Raw genomic sequence first — 19,566 nt, forward strand, 5'->3', positions numbered from 1 at the left:
TCTGATAAATGCAAAAGGTTTAACTAAATAATTTTTTACCTAGCTATGTAAGTGTACAAAACCAACGCTAACTTAAATAATTCCCGACTAATTTTGTTTGAATTTCAAAAGTGTGTTTTTAATATCAGGAGGAAAAATAAAAAGATTTTGAGTAAAAAATAAAAATCTATTTGGTGAACAATCGTCTTTAAATATAAGAAAATAACATTTCTATCAAAGAAGACATATAAGTTTTAAGTTTATATTTTTAATTATTTCTTAAATGTCTTTGTTTCAAACTTTAAATTGTAATATTGTTGGTAGGTCTATTACATGTTTATTATATCTTTAATAGCAAACGTTCTGTTGCTAGATAATCTTAAAACTAAGCAACTGTTGCTAGAAATATGTAACTAAGCAACTAAAATATTTCTTGAACATTATATTGCAAGTAAGTAATAAATTTAAATATAAATGCATTTCTTCATCTTTGTGTGATGAAAATGTGAACAACACATATGGCAAAAATAAATAAAAATGAATACATCTTTTAAAATTAGTTAATGTCACTATAGTAAAAACATATACTAAAGTAGAATTGATTTTAAAATATATTTTGTTTTGCTGATTGTAATACATTTCTGGATGAAGTATAATACCTTTTAGTGCAAGAGCTGAGAGCCAATATGCATTTTATTAGGACATACCCTGGGTTTTCTTGAAACCATTAGAAAATTTCCCCTTAGATAGAAATAGATTATCACCGGCACTAGTTTACCATATACAGAATGACTATTTGGTTAAATGTGACAACATTCAATCTCTTTATCTAGTTGTCTGACAAGACGTTACTATTATTTATGTACTGGATGGTCAGTTTTAAGTGTGTCAATTTAAGAAAAATGTAATCTGAGAAAAAACTTTAATTAGATAATTTTAACACTTTTGAGACCCTCCACCAAAACTAACATGGCTTATGATCATATTCTTTCTTAGGAAAAATTCTTTTATAAATTTCAAGAAATTACAGGTTGCTTGGTTATACTACGCAAATTGGCTCTCGGCTACTAGACTAATCTATTACTTATGTCATAATTACATGGTGAAAAAGTTATAAGTTTAACATAACTCAAATTTTGAAGGTAAATTTAATAATTCCTCTAGTAAATAGACATATACACAGTATGCCATTCAGGGAAACTTTTTCGTACTACACTTTTTGTACAATATAGATCGATTTGATTCAAAAATACACTATAAAATATTTCTCACCACTAGAGATCCTGGTCAAACAAATATCAGAAACCGAGACGAAGAGACTAAAATAGTTGACTCGGTGCTGACGGTGACATACTATATAAGCTACTAGAAGTATGTCAGCAATCCCAAACAATCAGAGTGTTCCAATAGCACTTTTAATGCATTGTTGATAAAACAGCTGGTTATGTTACAGCATGTTGACGAAGTATCAAGCGTAGTATGCAGAATTTAATTCATGAGCAATCATAACTGTTAAGGTTGTTGATATTGTGTTGATTTCTGTGCTAACTTCTGGTATTGTTAGAAAGTTACATATTTAGATAACGGTACATATAAATACTATATCAAACATATTTTTGTTTAAGAAATTGCTCTTAGATGCCCAGTATTATTTTATAAATAAACGCCATTTTCTATTATGTCGATAGTATGGTATAGTAAGAAAAGGATAATAATTTCTAAATCGGACTGAAATGAACGAAAACTTGAATAATACACTCATAACTACTGAAAACAGTTTTTTTCCTGGCTTTGAAACTTAAATCAAATTGATTATAAAACTAAAATTATATCTGTGTTTTATTTCAAAGTTAAACTAATCAATATAGATTTTATCAATAAAAAAAACATTGTACATTTTACAATAATAACTACTCAATGACAGACAAGATACAAACTCTGTGAATCATTCAGCAGCTACCAAGATGATAGACATCAATGTATTTGTCACAAAAACAAACATAAAACTTATAGTTAATCTGTCCCTTAAGCATTTCTCAGAACATATCTGAAGGACATTATTAGTTTATTATAAACTTCAACATCACAATCAAAATTATACTGCAGGTAAACTATTCAAGTTTCATGCTTTAATGGTTGTTTTATTAGGCTTAATGTAGAACAATAGGCTGAGCAATACTAATAATATATATATTTTAAGATATAATTATACAAGAAAATGTATTAAAAGAATAACAGTGTAAAAGACAAATATTTTTATTAAGATTACTGCACTACTGTGCTTTATAAATATACATTAAGCCATTTATTTATGTATGTGGGCCATTTATTTTTATTATCTTACTAATAACCTCCCAAGTTTCTTATCCAGTAATTGTGTTTTATATGCCGACGTCACAACATTGTTAATAAATGTAGTCTGAAAAGATCTTGAAAACATTGAAACAACATTTAAAAAAGCTTGCATATGGCTTGAAAACAATAAATTATTACTTAACAGAAATAAGACTGAAAAAGTAGTTTTTGGCCTTAAAAACACTGAGAATAAATCTCTTACACTCCTGGGAATAAATCTAGACTGCAAGCTCAGTTGAGATGAACATACAAATCAATTGTGTAAAAAAAAGGTCAGAGTTCTTTTCTTATTGACGAAACAAAAAACATGCACCAGTAAGGAGCTTATTTTAAACGCACTTAGTCTTTTTTTCACTGTCATCTGTTATATGGTACATCTCTTTGGTTGAACTCGTCTGGGGGTCAACGGGTTTTTATATGGCAAAAGAAGACAATTAGATGAATTGTGGGAATTAGAGACATTCAATCATGCAGACCTCAGTTCATTGATATTCTAAGTATTCTAACTTTACCCTGTGTGTTCATGTTTCAGTCAATCATGTATGTAGACCATTATGTCGAATTTAAGTTAAGAAATAGTAAACATATATACAACACCAGAAATAAAAACCTTATTGATGAACAGTTTGTACATCTAAGTAAAACAAAAAGAAGCTACATACATATTGGTAGAAAGCTTTTTAACAAAATACCTCTAAACATAAACTCTTTACCTGTAAATAATTTTAAATTAGTTCTTAAAAAATGGATAAAAAAAGCTTTGATAGTTTAGACAAATTCTACAATGTTTCGTTAGATGATTTAATATTTTAGGTTTAATATTTACATATCATAAGTTATTCTTATATTTTATAACTTGTTATATTTGTTGATTGTTAATTTTATTATTGTTGTTTGTTAATTTTTATGTTTGTTAATTAATTGTTAATTGTCATACTAAACATATGTGATAAACAACAAATTATCTTACATCACATTTAAGTTAAATGTTTACTATTTTATTTATGTCATTTTGTTACCATTTTATTGATTTATGTGACAAAGCCTATTATAACCTATATGTTATTTAACGGCAACAAACAAATTTAATTAAACTTGGTGTTATAACTTTTGGAGAAGTCCATTTTAAATTTGTTCCTAATTTGGATTAAGGCAAAATTCTACAAAATGCCGCAGTGGAATTAAAAAATATTAAGAAAGATATCTGTCACGTAGTAATTTATCCTTCACAAGACACTTACATTTCAGATTGTCATATGTGATCTGACTCTTATCACAATCCCGAGTTAAAAACATGATAATCTACGTATCAATCAATATGGATATGATATTTATACAGTATTGGCATAAAAAATATAAAAAGGTAGTAGAATTTTCATGTATGAAGTGGAATACTTTCTATGGCAGCTTACATTTCCCTTTTTACAATTTTCTGTTTTTTAAGTGTTTCTATTTTTTACAGTTTCCACATATTTCAGCAACAATGAAATATTTTGCAATGAAATAATATTGATAAAATAAAATCATTAGAATAAAAATGCACTTACCTATTATTGAGGTGTTGGTGCTTGTAAGCCAGGAAGGGGTATGGTGGTTACATTGCTGCGCATTCTATGTACCTGATCTCTATGGCAATAGTCGTCAAGAAATATAACTGCCAGGTTTTGGATTCTTTTGTCTGTATGATGAGAAAGTTCCAACATGCGTGCAATGTTAGCATCACTTGTGATTTCTGAAATAACCCAACAAATTCTAAAAATCAAAATCATAATAAATAAATTTATACTGTCTTTGCTATCAAAGGTATGTTTAATTTTTCATGTTTTGCTCAAGAGGCATAATGCCATATGCATAAATTTTGATATTAAGTTTCAATATAAAATTTTATAAGTAACATAGATATTTTCTACACAGATTATGTCCACCCGCTATTCTCTTAGTCTCCTTTGTAATTTTTGTTTTGGAGGTTATCTTACTCCATTTACTAATTAAAGTTCATATGCTGCATCAGAGAATCTATGTTATGATTTCCTTAAAAAGCCCAAACATAAGGATCAAATTCAACAGGACTTGGTGCTCTGAGCTAACAAAAATTCTGAACCAAGTGATTGTGCACAGAATAGATACATCCCCTTAAGGACCCTAACCCTTAACCCCCCCCCCTTAACTACCCTTTAACCCTAAGGAACCCTTTAAGGACTATTGGTAATCAGACTTGACTCCTGGATTCTCATTGTGCACTTGATGAGACAATGATGATACCCCCCCTTCCCACCAGGAGATTTGGGAGGTGAATAGTTTGAACAAGGAAAAATTATTCCTTGTTTATTCCTTGGCCCAAAGGCAAAAATATGGATTTCCTGGCTCTAGCTAAATTTGTGTAAAATTGACACAATATGATATGAATCATATGGAGAATGAGTGTGGGTGCCCTATGTAGTCAACTTCCTATTCTAGGTTAACTGATCCTTAGAAGGATCATTAATTAATAGCCTAGTAATCAGGAAAACTAAAGGACCTATTGTTCATAATAAGTTCTGAATCACTTGTATATTCATAAATCAACTCACCATCTTTGTACTTTGCAGTCATAAGAAACATGAGAGAAGTGACTGCGTATTGGACAGTTTCAATACAGGATGAGGACAGACAGTTGCTGATCTGAGAAATACCTCCACTACTATTGATGTATTCTTTGTTTTCTGGATCTGCAACAGTTATAAGATTTCATAATATGGTCACCAAATACTTTTGTACTTTAGGTTCTCTACATCTAAAACATTCATGTCTCAAAATCTTTGATCTTTACAGTAATAAGAAGATCTGTTCACTAAAGTTAACCTTTCAACTGGCAGTAATAGGTTACAGTTACAAGTTAAAAAAAAAAAATACTGTTTGTCACTTAATATAATCTTATGTATACTTAAATTAAATATAAATTATGAAGAATACATTGAATTAAGTTATTAGTCCCCTACATAGTTTTATTACATTATACAGCATATGTTTTTTATTTTATATAAGAAATTTACAAATCCTAAAAAGATTTAATTTACACATCCAAATTCACTGAGTATATTTGGAAATGTAATGCACTATCAAAATTATTAATAAATAACAGAGAAATACCTTTTTAAGAGTTTGGTCAAATGAATTTGGTTTGTTTGTTTTTTAACTTTCTATTGGTATATATGTGGTACACTTAACATTGTACACAGTATAAAAAGTGTAGTTTAGATTTTGTAGTAATTTACTAACATATTGGTAAGCATACTTATAGGTTTTTACATTGTTTTAAAACAATGATTAGCATTTGAAAATAAGGTGATTATTGAGTTAAGTAGTTTACTTGTTAACTCTAAGTGTACAATAATTCCATTAAATAATTTTGCTTATTATTATTTTCTCCTTTTCATTTTCCCTACCCTCTCCACAAGGAAAGAATGCACTTGCATAGTACAAACTACAGGTCACACAGGTCCTTTGCTCCCAATTAAATTTTGCATCATAAACAAATTTATATAGTAAAATTGTAATTTTAATTTGTTTACAGATACTCACCAAGAGCCAAATTGCAGAGGCCTCCAAGAGCAAAACGAGTGAGAGTTACATCCTCTTCAGTCAAGTGTTCTAAGAAAATATCCAAGACGCCTAGAGAGCGAAGGTGTTCATAATTAATTGGGTCATATGAAAAATTTGCCAAATTTGCCATCACCTGATGTTTGGCATCTGTAAAAATTATTTTATTGTTCAGTTTAACTATTCAAATAAGCTACTTGTATTAGTCCTATATGCTATCATTAACTATTTCAATTTTAACATCTATATAAACAAAGATAAATACTATCTGTGTAAAATAAATGTAACAGGTCAAATTACGACATTTGAATATTCGCGGGGAATTGGCAGACTGTGACGTCAGTGAATTGGCAGACTGTGACGTCAGTGAATCACATGTTGTCGGAATTGAGATTTATTTAATTAATAACGAAGAAATATATTAAACTTTATACGGGAAAAGATTTGATTAATTAAAATGAAGTAAACATAACCAAAATTCAACTAGAAAACCTGTTGAATCAACTTAATATACTGAATAGTGACACATATAGAAGTTATGACAGATCATTTGATATGAGAAATGAGACAACACTTAATAAAAATGTAAATCAATACAAGAATTTAGGACCTAGAGATACACCTTATAGAGGGACACAAGTTAGAGGGAATATTAGAGGAAATAATTTGACTAGAGTAGGCTCATACTACAATAGGGACACATATAATAGGGAGAGAGTAGAGTTTGAAAATGATAGGAGAAGACAAAGTAATAATAGGGGTAGAGATACAAATGATTATGGAAAGGAGAAAGAAAGGTATGAAAACAACGAAACGAGGCATCAGAGAGATCAATATGAATATACAAGGGGAAGAGGAAGTATGAGAGGTAATAGATGACTAGAGGAAAACAGGATGGAAAACAAATGGGTAGGACAGGCTAGAATGAAGGAAACGATTGAGAAAAAGGAACCTAATTTTGAGGGATACCAAATGATAGGAGATTCTCAACTTAGGAGATTTGGGGAGAAAATAATGAATTTAAGAGGTGAATATAGAGAGAAAGGAGGAAAGAAAATTAACTTATGCATAGGAGGTCAGACAATTGAACAGTTGACCAGAGAGCTAAAAAATGCAAATAATTTAGAAAAACAGCTAATAGTAATGATAGGTACAAATGATTTATTAAGGGATAAAGAAGTAAAAAGCATTTGTAATGATTATGATAAACTAGTAGAGGTTTTACTGGAGAAAGGTGAAAAAATAATCTTGGTAACAATTCCACCCATACCAAAGTTGGGTGACAATGACAGGTATCATTTAAATAAACTTGAGAGAATAAATGAACACATAAAAAGTAAAGAAAATAGTGAAAAAATTACAGTTTAAGAAGTGGCAGAGAAGTATGTTATATATAACTAACATACTTCTCTGCCACTATAACTATGATAGTACAGACTGTAATGTGAAATTATATGAAAAGGAAATATTTTATAAAGGAAAATGGTGTGAAGATTTAATACATCTGAATAAAGAGGGTCTAACAATTCTAGCAAATGAGCTTAGAAATCTGATAAGATCAGATAAGAAAAAATCCGGACTAAGACTAGGGGTGAATACAGCTTTTATACCAGAGAATGACATGTTTGATGAATTGACCAATGAAGATAATTATAATAAAATTCCCATAAAACCAGTAGCAGAAGCACTACCTGAGATACTTGGAAAAATAAATAAAGAGGAGTATCACATGATAATAGATTCAGGAAGCCAGGCGACAATAATGTCAGAAAAGTATTTTAATGAGATAAAAGAAAGAAGTGTACTTGAGATTTTAGAGCTGCCGGTAACAAATTTGAGTATAATAGGAGTAACAGGTATTAGAAGTAAAAGGATAGATAAACAGGTCATGATAGAGGTGGAAATAGAGAATAAATTATTTCAAATAAATTTTCTAGTAGTTAAAGCAGTGAACTTGGGAATAATACTAGGATGTGACTTCTTAAGAGAACACAATGCAAAAATTGACTTTGAACATGGTAGGATAAAGTTGGAGGTAGATAAAGAAGTATTAAATGTTGAATTTACTGAATCAAACTGTGAATCAGAGGATATAGTCAATGGTATAAAGTTAATTAGGTGCAATTACATAAATACATTAGTAAGTGATAATGAGCTGAAAAATTCTTGGAACAACATAGAATTTTTATGTAAAACACATACAGAAAATATGAAGGATAAGGTTAATGATGAGAAGGATAAACAGGTTTTAGAAATATTAGAACATTGTGAAGTAAAGGAAAAGAATGTGCTAGACTTGGTGTCAATAGATTTGATAGGTCCATTACCAAAGGGAAGAGGAAATGTACAATACATATTAACAATGGTAGATGTTTTTTCAAAATTTGTGAAATTATATGCCATAAAGAAACCAAACAGTAGAAGTGTATTAAGTAAAGTAACTAAAGAGTTTATACCTCAAGTAGGAAAAATGAAAGCAATAGTCAGCGACAATGGTCCATGTTTCAATTCAAATTTGTGGAACACAACTCTTAATAACTTAAACATCAAAGTTTATCACAGTACACCTTATCACCCACAAAGTTCAATAGTGGAAAGGACAAATAAAGAAGTAAATAAAATTTGTAGGATATATTGTCACAAAAAACACACTCAATGGCCTGACGCTCTGTTATTTGCTGAACATGTGTTAAACAATTCAGTACAGGACACCATTGAAGCAATACCATATGAAGTAATGTTTGGAAGAAGATCTGATAATTTTCTAAGTAAAATAATTAAGTTTCCAATTGAATGTAAATTTGATCATTTGAACAAAATTAGAATGGTAAGGGAAAACTTAATAAGTAAGGCAGAAAAAAGGAATAAAAGACATGATGAGAAATTAAATCCAATTAAGTATAGAATAGGTGACAAAGTATTAGTAAAAAACCATATTTTATCAAATGCATTAGATAAGAAGATTAAAAAATATTTCTTACTTTATGAAGGACCATATGTAATCGCAGGCATTAAAAGAGAAAATGCATATGCATTAACCAGACTAGACAATAATGAATTCTTTGGGATCCGTTATGTAAGGGAACTAAAGAAGTTCATAGAATAAGAGTATGAAAACTCTTAAGGTGTGAATGACCATACTGATGCTGAATGAAAGCATTTTATTTTATAACTGACAATAATAGTCAGATTAGTATAAGGTTGTATAAATATTTAGAATAAGATGTGACAAGGATAATGTAATATAGTATATAGCGTGTGTAATATGTTTCCAGTAGGAGATGACAATATAAGGATATTACAATATTGTTTATCAGTAAGAATATGTTTAGGATTTTTACAAGGTATTTGTGTATTATCATAACTTGTGAGTGTATAATCTAATAGTGTTAACTTGTATTGAACATTATGTTATGTCAAATGGACACGTTAAATATTATATTCAAAACGTATAGAGGTTACATGTATTCAGTTTAAAAATATTTAAAACTTTAGTACTGTTCTTATATATATATATATATATATATATATATATATATATATATATATTCATTGATATTTGTATAGTTAATTATATTCATTGAAATTTGTGTAATTGATTTATATGTACACTGTAATTTGTGTAATTATTTAATATTAATTGTAATTTGTGTAGCTGATTTATATATTCATTGATATTTGTATAGTTAATTATATTCATTGTAATTTGTGTAATTGATTTATATGTACACTGTAATTTGTGTAATTGTCTAATATACATTGTAATTTGTGTAATATGATTATATGCATTTGCTTTGCTTTGATATTTTACTTTCTTTTAAATGAATACTTTTATAGGTGTTAACAAAATTATCAAGAAATTTAAATAATAGCTTAATTGAACAAAAATTTAAAAGATTTAATTGGAGGAGAAATATAAATTGATAACAAATATGAGATCAATTTATATTTGGGGGTTGTGTAACAGGTCAAATTACGACATTTGAATATTCGCGGGGAATTGGCAGACTGTGACGTCAGTGAATCGGCAGACTGTGACGTCAGTGAATCACATGTTGTCGGAATTGAGATTTATTTAATTAATAACGAAGAAATATATTAAACTTTATACGGGAAAAGATTTGATTAATTAAAATGAAGTAAACATAACCAAAATTCGTGTTTTACAAAAGTGCTAAATAGAATTACGCAGAAAAGCCAATTGTGGGATAAATGACTTGTATATTGATGACGTCATAAAGCACATGTTGCTAAAAATTTAAATAAAAAGCTTTGAAAAAATAATAAAAAGACTTAAATTGATTAATTATAGTAAACGTGATAAATTTTGACAATTATAAGAAAAGAATCAAATTATATTAATCGTAAAGACGCTGATTTGAACGGGAGAGGGGATGAGTATTGTTTTGAATCGGTATGTGTAGTTTTATACGGAGATTCCGTCTTCTCTTTCCAGACTTGAAGCAAGGAGGTTGTGTGGATTCTCCTGGGATAGTAGTGATGAAATTAATAGGAAACTGTAATATGGTGTATTGAAATTTTAATGAAGGATGGGATATTATGTTTGACTCTTAAATTATCAAAGCAAGGTGAGTGGAATTATATATGTATGGACAGTGTAATATGGAATAAATTAACGTCAAGGTCACTTGGTTTGACTTTTCTTTGAGTATCCCATTCATAAAAAAGTGTGATAGGAACTTTAATGGAGTGATATTAAATTGTTTAACCACTACTCAACCTATTTAAAAACCTGAGATAGATATAGACTTGTTGTTGGTGACAACACCACAGACATTCAAATTTAATAGTAATTTGGTATTAAGTTGGAATAGTATGAGTTAGCTAACACGAAGTAATTTACATCACCAATGAGAGGGAGCACATTTTGAATAGTGATTGGGAGAGGATTGGGACAGCAAATTGTTTATCTGTAAGGTGGCAGAGTTTCAAGCAGTACCAAGGGGACGCAGCTAGCTTTGGGCAGATTTTGACCAAGATGGCGACCAACGCCATCCGGAGCAAAATGGTACAGCAACGTGGGACTCGTAAAAAAATGGCGCACAACTACATGGGGCGTCAACAACACTAAAAAACCGATATGCAGCAAATTGACACAACTACGAGGGGCAGATCTCGCGACAAATTGACGCAGCCAACGTAGGGCGATCTTCAACAAATTGACGCAGCCAACGAGGGGCTTGCAACATAAAATGTAACAAAAACTTTTACTTAACACTATACATTAATAATGATGACAAAGAATAAATTTTTGTAATTAAGTTGTGAACTTAACTTTATACATTATTTTACTAATGCTATAGGATGTATAATCAGTGGCATTGCAACTTATTATGCTTCTATATGTAAATGTTTTTTAAATCAGCTGTAAATGACAACCAATTGTACAGTTTATTGTTGAGTGAGTGTTGCATTGTTGTTTGACATCAAAGCCTCTAATAGCTGAGGGTTACTTGTGATACAATTAGGGCCCTTTTAGTGAAACCATTGGTTACTGAAGCAAAATTATAATCCTTCACTGTTCACGTCCCCCACAGGGTAACCTAAGGCTATTTCTCTAAGTAATTTACTAAATTCATCGCACTTATTTCCAAAAACTGAACAGCATGAGCAGTCAACCTTACTAACATATGTTACATCAGCACAGGGGAAAGTGAGACACTAACAAGAAAATCAATATTGGCACTTTCTTCAGCATCGCAGTGTCATATGGAATAATGAGACAGGAAGGCGATGGTCAGGAGGTAGAAGGTACCCGCTTCCGGTCATATGTTCTGGTCCTAGATCTTAGTGTCATGGTGTGTGTAAGATATTTGTTGATTGATGTTTGTTTAATTGTTAAAATCTTTTTAGGTTTTCTAGTGAGTTCTTTTTAAAAATATTTGTACTAAAAGTGGCCTAACCTACACCGAAGGTTGATTTGGTGGTTGGTCAGCTAATTTTATATATGAAGCCTCGATAAGTTTGTGTTTAAACAAATCTCCTCACCGTATATTATGTTGGCTTCATCCCATTTCATGTGATGATTTTCAGACTCACAATGTTAAGCAAATTTAGTGCTTTTTTTATATTTTCTATAATTTTCACATTTAGTCGTCTTTTTATCTCGCCTATGTATTCCTTATTACAAGAACATGTTATACTATAAACACAGTTTTTTGAGCCCAGTGCCATTTTTTGGCTCGGTTTCTATGAGACTTTATCTACGAGTGTAGTGTGTTCTTAAAGTAGTTTTAATATTATATTTTCTGCCTACTCCTCTAATTTTCTCCAGTGATCTCAGCACGTAAGGGACCGACATGTATGTAAATCTTTCTTCGTTTTCATTCTCTGACTCATGGATTTTTTTATTGTTTCTTTGACACTTATTTATGAAAGACTGAAAGTTTCCAAGATCGGATTCAATATTTTTTATTATTTTTTAACCTGTCTTTGTCTGAGCACAAACTCTTTGCTCTGTCAAACACTGAGAACGCTACTTCTTCTTTGACAGACTTTTAATGAAATTTAGAAATTGACCCATGTGTGTTTTCTTATGATACACTGTTGACCTAAAGACGTCCTTTATTATAGACACATTCAGAAAGGGGATTTTGTTTTGGACTTCTACCTCCATTGTAAGGTGATTGGAGGGAGAAATGCTGTTTATATGGCACAAAAATTCGTTAAGTTCAGTGTCTCCATGAGGGAAGACGAGAAAAGTATCATCCACGTTTCTCCAAGAGACCCTCAGTTTGAACTGAGTTGAAGCCAGGACTTTTTGCTCAAACTCTTACATAAAGACATTGGTGAAAATGGACAATAGAGGAGATCCCATCACTATACCCTCATCTTGATGGTAAATGTTACCCTCCAGTTCTAAACAGTTTCATTGAGTGCACAGCTCTAACAGTTCCACAATAGTTAGAGCTATGCAAATTATGGGATTAAAAAATTAACATTAAAACAAACCTCAACCAACAAAATTCGTATACACATCATGACATTAAGGTCTAAGACCAAAACATATGGCCAGAAGCGGCTGCCTTTACCCTCCTCTCTCCTGACCATCACCTTCCTGTCCCATTGTTTCAGATGACACGTGCTGCTGAAGAAAGTGCAAAAATTGATTTTCTTGTTAGTATCCCACTTTCGCTTGTACTGGTGTGACTGTAAGATTGACTTCTCGTGCTCATGACTTCCTTCCTGTGTAGTCACAACGCCTGAACTGGACTCCAAACAGATATGATTAGTTTATTTTAACCTAGATTGTAGTATACACCTGAGGAAGAGGTTAGATTGCAGATCTCAAAATAGTGCTAACATTTTGTAACATGTAACGATGATAAATGTCCAAAATCCTACTATCCTTTAGTCCTCTATTTTAGTATCCACATGTATCAATTATAATAATAATGAAAAATTTTTATTTGTGTAATGCCTTAAGCTATAAAAAATACTAAAAATAACTTATTTAAAACCATTTAAAAAATGTTTTATTTTAAGATAGGTATTTTAAAAATTGTAGACTATTTTTTTAACACTACATAAAAGGGCAGTTAAAGGTAAGTAACTACACTAAATTTCATGAATTCATCTTAAATAAGTAACATAAAGGGCATTTTTACAAACTGATACTTCATACATTTTTTATTTTATTGAACATTACTAATAAATTAAAATAAATTTACCTAATATTAAATTAAAAAGCACTGATTTGAAATGTAAAAGAAATAATACTAAAAATAAACAAGTATTAGACCCCTATTAGCCAAGGGTAACTAGTAATGCAACTAGTAACGCTACCGGTTGCCAATGTATTTGCGGGTCATTGTATGAAATATAGTCTATTAGTCATCAACTGACAGTAACTGCTTATGGACGGTTGCTGGGCTCAATCACAGATATTTTTGCTCACCAATGTTCTGGAGCATTATTGTAAGTGCAGCCTATTAGCCAGAGTCCTGACTCGTTATTGTATTTTTCATTAGCAGAACGAGCAGCAGAAGCTCCATCACATCATACATCATATTTGTACATAAAAATTGCAATTTTGAGGTATTTTTGGGTATTAAAAATTACTTTCCCGAATTCCTGAGGATCGAAATGTAGGGTTTTTTGTTAAAACGAAGAAGATAGGATTCTTGGTTCTGCCAGTCTACATTATGGATGGATGATCTGCATCACCCTTTTTTACATTTACTCTTTTCTCTACTTATAGATTTTATATTTAATCATAATCTATTATAATTTATATCTTTACAATCTACATTTTATGCTGAATACAATTATATAAAACATTAATAGCTTAGGTAAGAGAAATAGGTTCTATTATTATAAACTAAAATATCTGTAAAACCCCAGCCCAAAACCAGCTGGCCACAGAGAGTTTGCAGATGAACGATGACAAATTAATTCCCTTTTTCTCTATAGAGAAAAGCCAGCCAATTGTAAAAATTGAATCTAATCAGACTGATGTTAAAAAACCATTTACCATCTGGCAAAAATTAAACTTTTTTTGACAGCAAAAATAATTATTAACAAATAAAAAATTTAATTTGCTGTTAAATTATCTACAAATCAAGCACGACAGCACTAGAAATATAATAAACATTTAAAGATTAGTCTTTATCAAGCGAAGAAAAGTAAATTTTTTCGGTTTAATGCTAAAGTAAGGTTATAATTAGGGATTGCACATATTACAAACAAATCACTTGAACGTCCACAAGAGAATGTCTCAATATATTATGACAGTAATAATGGATATAGGCTATGTATACAATAAAGATTCTAGATATATAATATTTTAATGAAGAATCTTGGGGCATTGGAAAAAAGGTTTAATTTACTATCACTGGTAAATTAATAAACAAATTTCCAATATTAGTTTTATTATTGTGCAAAGCTTTTCGGAATCAATGATTCTATCATCATGACCTTGCGCAATAATAAAACTAATATTGGAAATTTTTTTATTCTTTTACCAGTGATAGTAAATTAAATAATATTTTAAGTTTACTCATTAATTGAATTTAATAGATTTCATTCACCAATCTCAGGTGTTAGTTGGCTTTGTCAATTATTCAATGTGATTGAAACCAATACTAGTCGTTTTGGATAAGATGTGAATTCCTGTGTATACATTTATTTTTCTTGTGACTATTATTCTTTCTAGGGATCTTATGCAGTAAAAATATGTATTTAATTATTATATTTAGCATATTATGTATATAGTGTCACAAAATCATACTGATATAATCAAGATAAAATATATATTATAAGATCATTACTAAAATGAAGAAATATTTCTCTGTTTCACACCTACTGATCTATACTAATCTCCTAAACAATATCAGTTTTAGTCCTGGTGGTTTTCATTAGGGAGTTTAATTAATTTACTATTGGTGGATATGTGCAAATCATATAATCTGGCTGTTGTCAATCCCTTACTAGGAGCTAGAACTGTATTAATAATTAATATCCACTGATATGTTAGTGATAGTATTAATCTTATAGATGTCTATCAAGTTGTGTCATGAAGGAAATAAAAAACAATCAAATTACTTATCATCATTGATACATTGTTTATTTTAGCTGTTGGATTGGGAGTCAGATAGCAGGACTTCTAGCAAATTTCGGATCATACTTGTACAATAGAAAGCAAATCATGTCAGTTGGAGAAGCAGACTTAAAACCCCTACCTGTGAAACATGATATCCTGTAGGGCACAGTTCTGAGCCCTGTTCTATTTCTAGTAATGATAAATGTCCTAGTGATTCTCGGTAACGTGTTGATCTTTGCTGATGATACAACCATATAATAATAAAGGAGATACATCAAACCCTGCATGGTCATCTGCATCGGTCTCTTTTGAAAGCGTAAAGAGCTGGTTCCTATTGAATAAAATGAGCTTTAATGAAAGTAAAACTCAGGAAACCATGTGTAACCTGAACTCCATGCAAACTCAAGTCTTGAATGAAGTTAGGCTTTTGGAGTTTATACTGGACAGGAAACTTTCTGGATTTATCAGTAACATCTGCTCAAAATTAGCTCGCATAACATTCCAGCTGTGTAGACTTGAGTCAATGCTGTCTTCACAGTATCTAATTACAGTTTACGATACATTTTTCTATAGCCATACCTAATATGGCCTGCGGCTCTGGCTACAAATGTCAGGCAATGACAACGTACTGATTCTCCAAAAAAAGCACTGCGCACTATTACATCAGCAGGGCAACGGTAGCATTGTCCTATATTTATGGAACTGGAAATGCTAACAATCTATAGTCAGTACATTCTTATCAGCTTTCTTTATGTTAAAGAGAACCTGTACCTGTTTTCTATGATAAATGAGATCCCGTAACACCCATGGGAACACTGAATCTCAATATACACTACTGGTAGACAAGCAAAAAGATTGCTTCCCTGTTCTAGCTGCTAGGCTATATAATGCCCTGCCAAATGAAGGGAAGGCGTTAGATCCTCAAGTCTTAAAGCATAAGGTTGAGCCTCAGCTAAGTCTAATCCACTCTACTCTGTAGAAGAATAATTAGATGTCGGCTATGATTCATGGACACCAACTAAAATTAGATTCAGTTTGAAACATTAGTATTATTTACAGTTGACAGTCTATCCAGCTTTGCTTGTCAGAAATGAAGAAGGTATTCAAGGTATTACAGCTCAAATACCACATGTTTATAGTTTGTACTTAAATGTACATTACTCAAATATCACAATCATGATTTTACTCTATTTAGATTTATTTTGAACAGTGTTGTTATTTAAATAACTTAACCCCTTAACGGTTTAGCAGTAAGAAACTGGCCATAGATTCCGTCCATAGGAAGAACGAATCCTAAAATACTAATACTAACCTGAGTCCTGAACTACTTACTCCTAACCTAGTTCCTGAACTAATCCTTTATAAAAACTATATTAATTTTATAATTTGAAGATACATAGAATAATAAATACAATAAAAACTCTAAACAAAATACTTATCTAGAATTCCAATACAGATTTTAGATAAATAAAATCTATAATTAATAATCACCTATTATCATGCAACGCCAACATCTATAAAAATATTAATGGATTAAACGTACAAGCTAATTTTCTTAAATTTTGCATACACATTCTAGACACAGTCTAGTATATTATATTACAACCCTCATTGGGTAGAATACGATAAGCTGACCCGGTTTTTTATATCAAAGAATGTAATCATCGATACCTAATATTCGCATCTCAAATCCTAGACTATCAATCGATATAAAAGTATCCTCAATAACAAACATATGTTTAAAATTAAAATGTGAATTTAATATTAACAGTGATCAAACAAATTATTATAACCAAAATTAGGAAAACTGAAGACGACCATAATTGCTCCTCTCACAGTTACATTTGTTTCTTTCCCACAAATTTCACATAATGGGTTTTTTGGTACGAGTCCTACATGTTGAAGCCACGAAAAACATGTCTTACCATCTTTCAAAGCAATGTTGTGTAGTTTTCAAAAATCAACTGCCATTTTTAACAATCAAATGTTACTTATGTAAAATTGAAATATTACCTTAAGTTATGTGAATTATTTGAAAGTGTTTACAGCTGTTGATATAGATTATTTAAGTTAATTGTTCAAAATAATTAATTAGCATCGATTGATTATATCGATGGTTATGATTAAGTTATATCGTTTGCCAATTTCGATATAAAAAACCGGATCTGCTAATCATACTCTACCCCCCTCATTTTTAGGCCACACCTATTTTAGGAGCTATATTGATTTTACAGACAAACTGAGTTCTGTACCTCAAAAACCTGCAACGGGTCCTAATACACCAAAAGAGAGCAATTCGGATCCTTGCAAGCCTACGCACAAGAGAATCATGCAGGCAAGCCTTTCAAGAACTGAAGATTCTCACTGTGGTCAACCTATACATCCTAGAAGCTGTGACCTACGTACACCTGAAATCACCCGATGAAGTGATGACTGGAGCACAGCAACATGACTACAACACTCGGCATGCTGCAAACTACCATCTTCCAGCTCACCGCCTAGCGCCCACGGAGAAGAAGCCAACGTATGTCTGAGCAAAGCTGTGGGACGCCCTCCCACTAGAACTGAAGAGGAGAGACCGGCTGCAGTTTGGACACAAACTAAAACTCTGGCTTCAAGACCATCCATTTTACACGATAAATGAATTTTTAAATTGTACTATTCTCTAAGAATATGTTCAATAAAGAATTTACAAAACATATGAGCCGATTTTGATAAAACTTTGCATACACATTCTGCATACTCAGTTCTTGGTCTATAAAATTATATACTAAGATATCTCACTATTAACATGTGGAAGGTTGCACCTCCTCATGAACATGAGAGGTCATGTTTATTTTTAATCTTCCTACAGTAGGAAATCTTTAAAAAATCAAGTTTTTAGTTTAATTAACTGCATCTCAGGATAAACTAATGTAAACTATCTTCAAATAAAACTGTGTCCATAAAAACATACTACAAGTATTGTACAATTTGCCGTAAATTTTAGAATATACAGGACGCCTGGCATGACCAAATTGCTTCACTACTTATATGGGCATTTAATAAGAAATTTCTGTGTATTTCAAAAGAAAATGTATGTAATAAAAGGATAAATACAAAATGTACACATGAATTTATTGAATAGTTTTTTATTATAAGTAGGTGACTGCATTTATAAATTTAAATGTTTGTGTCAGGGATAATTGCTATATTGGGTGCAATGAACTGAACAATTTTAATTATTTTGAAAACTAAATGAGTAAAACACTAACAAATATCAAGGCCTTGTGAAGAAATATATGGCAAAAATAAGACGAAATTCTAAGCAAACTGTTGATACTGTCAATCATAATAATACTACAGAATTTCAAAAATTGTGGGTACCTGCCATGGGGAACATCATGTTAATGAGTTACAGTTAATTATAATTTAACAATCATTTAGTTCTATCCAGAGCAGGATTGTTCTTCAACAAAACAACTTTAATAAGTTGTAATAAATTTTATAATATTCAACCCTAATTATATCAACTGACCTGGACTTGTTGTTGATTTAAATTCTTCAGTGAGTTGTTTCAAAAACTCGTAACGTCCAACATTATTTTTACCTGTACGATTTTTTAATCTTTCATTAGTAGTAAACATTCTGAATTGTAGAAATAAAGTTTATTTCCTTCACTTACTCCACCACAACACAGTCAAACTTACTTTTACAACATAACCTAACTACTGATAACTATTTTTCTAGTCTGTTGTTATGATCGGCTAGATAAAATAAAAACATGCAGCTGCATAGTTCACGTTTTTCGTGGTTGCCGTACCAAAATTTAAATTTTATACATTTGCGTTATATGAATATATTCGCTAGTTAGAGATTAAAAATTTTAAATATAACATAATGTTTAGCCATACATCCTAAAACATATGCTCCCAAGTATTCACCTGTTGGGTAAATAACTGTGATACATAAACTGTTATTTTCCTAACCCTAATTGTCTAACTTTGCTTTATTAAATATGGGACTAAATAAGATTTGAAGGATGTTTTAGGAGAGTTAGGTTTAATACATCTTCAGTTACAGAGCACTATGTTGTGTGTCAACTTCACTAA

General features: G+C 30.8%; 1 protein-coding gene across 4 annotated transcripts in view; it reads right to left on the reverse strand.

Moving 5' to 3' along the window:
- LOC124359598 (follicle cell protein 3C-1-like) overlaps positions 1 to 19,192 on the reverse strand; it is a 28,386-nt gene extending 9,194 nt beyond the window's left edge. The window contains exons 1-4 of one of the 4 annotated variants that reach the window (XR_006922161.1): positions 18,993 to 19,192; positions 5,896 to 6,063; positions 4,905 to 5,042; positions 3,882 to 4,066 (exon numbers count right to left, since the gene is read on the reverse strand). The gene's annotated coding sequence lies outside the window, so the exon portion shown is untranslated. Of the gene's footprint in view, positions 1 to 1,251; positions 1,388 to 3,881; positions 4,067 to 4,904; positions 5,043 to 5,895; positions 6,064 to 18,841; positions 18,854 to 18,992 lie in introns of those variants that run through there. The other 3 variants (XR_006922162.1, XM_046812480.1, XM_046812479.1) reach the window with 3 other exon arrangements.
- Positions 19,193 to 19,566: the final 374 nt, after the last annotated feature.

The sequence above is a fragment of the Homalodisca vitripennis genome, chromosome 4 (genome assembly GCF_021130785.1).
Source record: "Homalodisca vitripennis isolate AUS2020 chromosome 4, UT_GWSS_2.1, whole genome shotgun sequence".
Lineage (NCBI taxonomy): Eukaryota > Metazoa > Arthropoda > Insecta > Hemiptera > Cicadellidae > Homalodisca > Homalodisca vitripennis.